General features: G+C 34.4%; 1 long non-coding RNA gene across 1 annotated transcript; it reads right to left on the reverse strand.

Annotated features, from left to right (window-relative positions):
- Positions 1-327: 327 nt before the first annotated feature.
- Positions 328-6,313, reverse strand: LOC138705635 (uncharacterized). Its single transcript, XR_011333704.1, has 3 exons — positions 6,200-6,313; positions 3,990-4,109; positions 328-530 (listed from the first exon to the last, which is right to left on the reverse strand). It is a non-coding gene; the product is annotated as an uncharacterized lncRNA (long non-coding RNA).
- Positions 6,314-6,684: the final 371 nt, after the last annotated feature.

Consider the following 6,684-nt stretch of genomic DNA (forward strand, 5'->3'; position numbering starts at 1 on the left):
GGAATATAAAGAAAATAATAGGCATTAAAAGACAAAATAGTAATAATAATAATAATAATAATAATAATAATAATAATAATAATAATGTGAAATATTGTTATTGAAACTTATCTAAGTTATCAGTCAATCTGAATACATTAGATATGTAAAGATAATTACTTATGACTATCATTTATCTATTTTAATGAATAGAGATGGAACAATTTTTTCGTAAACAAGGTACCGTTCAATAATACTGTAGTGTCTTCCTAAGGGTATAGTTTGGTAGTTAGCGACTGAAGTTACGTTCCTTACTCCAGTGCAGTTTTATTAAAATGGAATAAGTACCAGCACGTATTTTCAAATTGAATGTTATGGTTGTTCTGATACTTTGTCTAGAAAGGAATTGTTCCACCTCTAGTCATACACTTAAAGTTTACTTCTCTTACGTCTTAAACAACAAAATAGGTTACGGAAGATACTACACTTTTTCATCTTCTTCTTCTCTGCTCTCAGTTCCTCTTCTGCTTCATAGTCGACAAATTGTATTTCTGCAAAGAGCAAAATGAACATGATCGTTAAGCGTGCATTCACTGGCTTGCATTGAATGTCATATTAATAGCGCGATGATTCGTAAGAAAATCATACAAAACCATTTTATACATGTTTTGAACGCCTGTAATGACGAATATTTGAAGTTACGGTTTCATATGTTTGTACATTTCAGGCGTTCTTCTATACGGCCTATAAAAGACTATAGAGCATACGATGTAGTCTATTTTCAGGGTTTTGCGTCAGAAAATCCCAAATTAGCATATTTCGTAAAAATATAATTTTTCGGATTGTTTGTAAGCACATAATATTTTTGTTAATTCTGCTCTATGGCGGAAAATCCTTGCATATGAAGGGTAGGTGTGGAAAAGCCCGAACAACCACTCTCTGCCTTTGTTCCTTTGCACTGCTGCAAAACAAGAAGCATTCCCAAACACCCCTACATACCATATTTTCTCTGTTGGCACGCCAGCAGTCTGAGTGTCAAGTGCGTAATTTTTTTGTATTATATGTACGGATTGTGTGAATCTGTTCGTGATGCCTCCTGCAGAATTATTATTAGTAATATTAGAATTCTAACAATACATTTCTCACATACAAGGAACCAGTGTGAAGACAAAACTAGACAGGGTACTTTCGAAATATCTTGGTTGCAGCACTGTGCTCAACCTGAATGTTACAAAACCACAATTTGTACACAAACATTTTGTCAACAACTTCATGTGATGTTAAACGATAATTCAATATTCAAAAATCTCCTTGTAAGCAACAGAGTATGACAACAGACAAGCTTCAAACGCTATTGGCTGTGTTTTGTAACCAGATAAAGTAAGGTAAACTAAGAAATGAAGTGCACATATTGGCTCTTGGTGGAAAATGCCTGACATATCATTCTCATTTTTTTTAGAGTAGTAGTAAACTCTAGTTACATTGGATTTTGCATGCTTTTGCAAATGTCTTGGTTTATTATGCACATTTGAACATTTTGTGTATAAACCTTGGCCTTATTTATGAGTGTATGTTTGTGAAGTCTCTCCAAGCGAAGTACCAATTTAAAGGGTCACAACTTGACATCTTTTCAACCCTAGTTAATCCTTCACATCACTTCCCATCTACCGCGCTAAGTTTTTCACCTATCCGTTACTATCCGTTTGCAAAAGAAAGCCATTAGAATTCTATGTCAATCAAACTATCTTGAACATTGTCGACCTCTTTTCAAACAATCACAGATATTAACTGTCATAAATTTATATATATATATATATATATATATATATATATATATATATATATATATATATATACGACCTAGTCCTTTACACTCCACAAAATATAGACAATTACTCATTAATAGCCAATATACATGATCATGAAATTAGAAATAGTGAACAAATTAATATTCCATACTGTAGATTACATTAAACTAGTACAAATTTTTCTGTCATGGGGATGAAATTATAGTCTATAATAAGCTTCCCAGTTAATATTATAAGTTACCAACCAATAGTTTCAAAGCTAGATTTTATAATTGTCTTTTAATTATTCCTTTCTACTCTGTAGATGACTTTCTTAACATAAATTCACACGAAATTGTTTTAATAAATAAAGTTATTTAGATTAGTTACGAATATTATTCTGTTGCTGAGTTTTTCAACACAAATTTGTATGAAATTGTATTTTAATAAATAAGTTTAATCCCAATTTAGTTAGTTTTCTTCAATTTAAAAGTTTCAAATTATTTCATGTTTTCATTGTATTACTTAAATTTTACTGTTTCTGTTATGTGTTTTTAAAAATGTATTTATATGTTTTTTCAATGTATTCTGACGAAGCCTAAAACTGTATGTCTAATGGCCAAATAAATTGAATTGAATTGAATATCACACCTGGCTAAACAAGCTTTATGTGGGTATAATAGTGATTCACATCAATGTGGAAAAGACTGGAAAAAACAAATAATATATAACGTATTCCAAAATTACCGCAAATTTCGTAATCTCAATAGAAATATGCAATAATAAGCAGCTCCAAATGAAGTAAAATTGGAAATCAACATGCTTTTATGTGCATCATTTAAAATTTGACTCGCGTCAGGAAGAAGGAGGGGTAGACTTCCGACACTTCATCTGTGCACTTGGCCGACATCAGAGCGGCGGAGGGTTGCCTCGCTACATCTTCAAATATATGAGCTGTTCAGAGCAAATGTATTAGTCAAAATTCTGTAATGAGGTTCAAAGTAAATAATCTGTTAAATACAGCGCAAAGTAGCAATTAATATGCCTTCTTGCTATCCACTGACTACTAATAGTTTAAATAAATTTAATATTAGTTGCTACTTTGCGCTGTATTTTACAGAATGTTTATTTTAACCCTCATTACACATTTTTGACTTGCACCACTTCTGCTCTGAACGGCTCATATATCATGCACATTATCTTACCTGTCGAAGATGTAGGCGTACCTAGCCAAGAATAGAACAAAGTGCCGCTCGCTTGTTAGAGCTCTATGCTCCACATCTGCACACGCACTTACAGAACTACTGTTACCGCAAATTAAGTTAATTTAACATGTATTACAGCATTTCAGCGCCACTTCGTAGCAATGCCGCATTGTCTTTGGTCCAGGGAAAATATAATACATTTTTGTAACTGAGTGGCGGGAGTGAGTTTTTCCATAAAGACGAATATATTCCGTAGACTAAAAATACAGCCCGGCTTTCCTAAAAAAATGGGGGTGATGTACTGCGTATTTACCAATTTAACTTTTTACTTTTCGAAACATCAACCAACCACCATTACTAAAAAGTCTTTATCGACCGCTTTAACGTTTCATTGCGATCTGGAATTTAGATTCAAACATAAGCGAAGCTATCAACCCAGCGGCTGTAAAGCATTTAATATTATTAATGAACAATTAAGTAGAATAAGAAATTGTAAGAGAAATATTACAAGAGGAAAAAGAAGTACCTTATTAATGTGCTCAGTAGTCCATTTTGTAGTTGGAAGTCCTTTGTTTTTTTTTAATTATGTTTTTGAATGACTTACTACGTTGTGCATGCGTTATCATCATTGAAAGGGGAAAGTATAAGGGTAAACGATAGCCAAAATAAGCGCAAGTCTCTTTCAAGGCTACAGGCATAATATATTCCTGTCCTGACTGCCTGCACACTTGGGTAGAAAGTAATAATAAATACGATTCGCTTCGAGTTGTATTTTGTCTTTTATTTTAGCATTATATTTTCTACCACATTGAAAAGCTAGAGAATAGCGTGTTTAATTAATGTTCTTCCTTTCTGTAAGGAACTTAAATCAAATATTTAACAGCAGGTTTTACGAACTGCGACAAATTTAACAAGTAGTTTGGACCAACTACTCGATAAATCTCCTCTTCGCTACCAGTAATCGAACTAGTGCGTAGCTGGAAGCGCTGCCACTTCAGGATGTAAACAATTACTGTACCTAAAGAAGGATCGGCGCCGCTCCACAGTGTGATCAGGCTTGGTGTTCTGGGGTCCCGGTCGTGGCTGCTCGACGTCTCCATCTGTCCCCCTTTCCGTTGATCTGGATTCTTTCTGGATGCTAGAATAACCGACAGTACGGTATGAAGGTTAGTAATGAAATTATGGTTGTTTAGGCATCATTGCTAAGATTCGAAATTTCCTGAAGAATACGAAAAGCATCACCATTTATGATAGGAAAAATATCTTCCCTAATAACTAATCTAGGTTCAAAATGATTTATGTGCAACACATTTTAGGAAGATAGGAACTGGTCACTCTACCCCATTATATCCTGGCTTAGTTGCCTCATAAGTGGTGCCTTATTGTTATCATTTACGAAGCTCAGACAGTTGACTGGACAACAACAAACTGTAATTTCCTTAGCTTGGAAATTGTCACGATTATGCACCTAAACCATTTGTCGCGTAAAGTTGTATTTTTCGGGAATTTAAACGCTGAAATATGAGACGCAGGTCCAGTATTAGAATTACAACCCGGTACACAACACGAACGGCCCATTTCACGACGTAATTAACACAAGAAAACATCATAACAAAACCACGTGGTAATCCTGCTTGGACCACCACCGGCGCCATTTTGGCTACTATCGATACCTGCATTCAGGTCTGAGTATTGAAGGTGGTCTTGGTTTTACCGCGTGAATTCTTGAATTCTTTCAAACCACAAGGATTGCATACACATAATTAAATACTTAATTTTTAATCACCAATAGTACTATTGCGAAATATTGAACCACCAAAATTATGCAATGGAACAAGATTTGGAATGAAAAATCTCATGCAAAATGCAATAGAAGTGACAATATCAACTGCAAAACGAAAGGAGAAAATGTTTTTATCCCACATATTCCTATGATGGCCACTAACATGCTATTCCATTTTAAGCAACAGCGATTTCAGTGCGACTAGCATTCGTACTGACAGTATGAAAATAAAGCTCAAGGATAGTCGCAGACATTGGTTTAGGCTTAGGAAGTCCGTGTTTTTCCCAATGTCAATAATTGCGTAACTTGCTTTCGAGTGAGCACACCGGAATATGTATATACACATTTCAGAAATAGAGGAGAAAACGAATTATATGCATATAAAAAGCAACTCATTGATAGTTTTATCATGTTCCTAATGTAGTATGTGAATGTACATAAGCTCACTGAAAATGACACTTTCTAAAATATGCATCCCTCAAAATAGTATTGCCCATTTCAAAAAATGTGTTATTGCGAAATTCTATATGTGTAATCTTGTTGCCAGTTATTTCAACTTAGTACAATATAAAATAACATTATTCCAAATATTTTAGGTTCACGAAATGATAAACAGCTCATTTACGAGGCTAACATACTAGAGTGGTGATTAGAACTGTTCTCCGTTTTCTTTTTACTTCTAAACAAACTTTAAAAATGCCCTCCGGTAACATTTACAAAACAGTAGATAGAACTTCGTTATTATGAGCCCTCGATTGTTCGGCTTGGTTAAGTGGTCATGATTTTATTGTCAAACATTCAGTTTATTAAAAATATTTCAATTTTTTAACACGTTTTCTTATTAAACGGCAAGCTAGGACGGTGTTGTTAATGTAGTTTAAGACAAAGTATCCCTTAACATTTAAAAATGCTAGAACATTCGTAATTACTAACTTCATTCAAGAAAAGAAAGGAAATGCATGAACTTACCTTGCTGTAATGTCTGTTCCCATTCACACATTAATTTCAGTGCACTCTAGTGGCAGGAAGAGAAAAAGACATTTCTTGGGACGAAGTGTGAAAAAATAAGAACCAAGAAAAAAAGTACACTTCTTTCCTATTGCTTGACATAATAATGATAAATTCATAACATAAAGTTCCAAATATTTCTATGCGTGATGTGCCTATAAATTAAATGGAGAATGCGACTATACGCGCTTAAATATCACCACAGTGAGTGGACCCAAAGAACGGAGCCTGAGGTTCAGACATATTTTCAGCACATAGAGAAAAAGGCCGCCAAACAAAGCGAACGTTTTAATGGTTGGTATCTAAGAAGTACACGTAATTTACTATAAGTGTAACAGAATTGATTAACTATGAACAAGTGGGGAAGGAAACGTAGAACACGCCGAGGGCGATCTATCTGTAAATGGCTCTTACACATAAAATTTGTGACTACTTACTCCCAAAAAGACGACGAAAACAACCACAAAATACATATTTTAAACAGGACCAGCAGCCACGTCTTCTATTTCCCTCCTCATCATCTTCTTGTTCTTTATCTTCTTCTTGCGCAAATGATGGTAGGCCTATTGACATGGAATCTTCCTCATCATCATCTTCTTTTTCTTTTTCGTATGATGGTGCTGGCATGGGAGTTGCTGGTATGGGCGCTGTCATGGGAGCTTGAAAATCCTCCGGGAAGTCGTCTGCAAGAAGCAAACCGAACTTTGTTGTTAAACATCCATTGCATTCACTGGCTTTCAGTGAATGAAATATTAATAGGGCGAAGATTCGGATGCACCTGCATGTTTTTACTGTCCATTTGCAAGCCATACGATTTTTTTTTTTATGTTTTGAACAACTGTAATGAAGAATATTCAAAATTAATTGTACGTATTTTTGCTTATTTCAGGCATATCTATATATAACAGAGAATTGAGCATGC

The sequence above is a fragment of the Periplaneta americana genome, chromosome 9 (genome assembly GCF_040183065.1).
Source record: "Periplaneta americana isolate PAMFEO1 chromosome 9, P.americana_PAMFEO1_priV1, whole genome shotgun sequence".
Taxonomy (NCBI): domain Eukaryota; kingdom Metazoa; phylum Arthropoda; class Insecta; order Blattodea; family Blattidae; genus Periplaneta; species Periplaneta americana.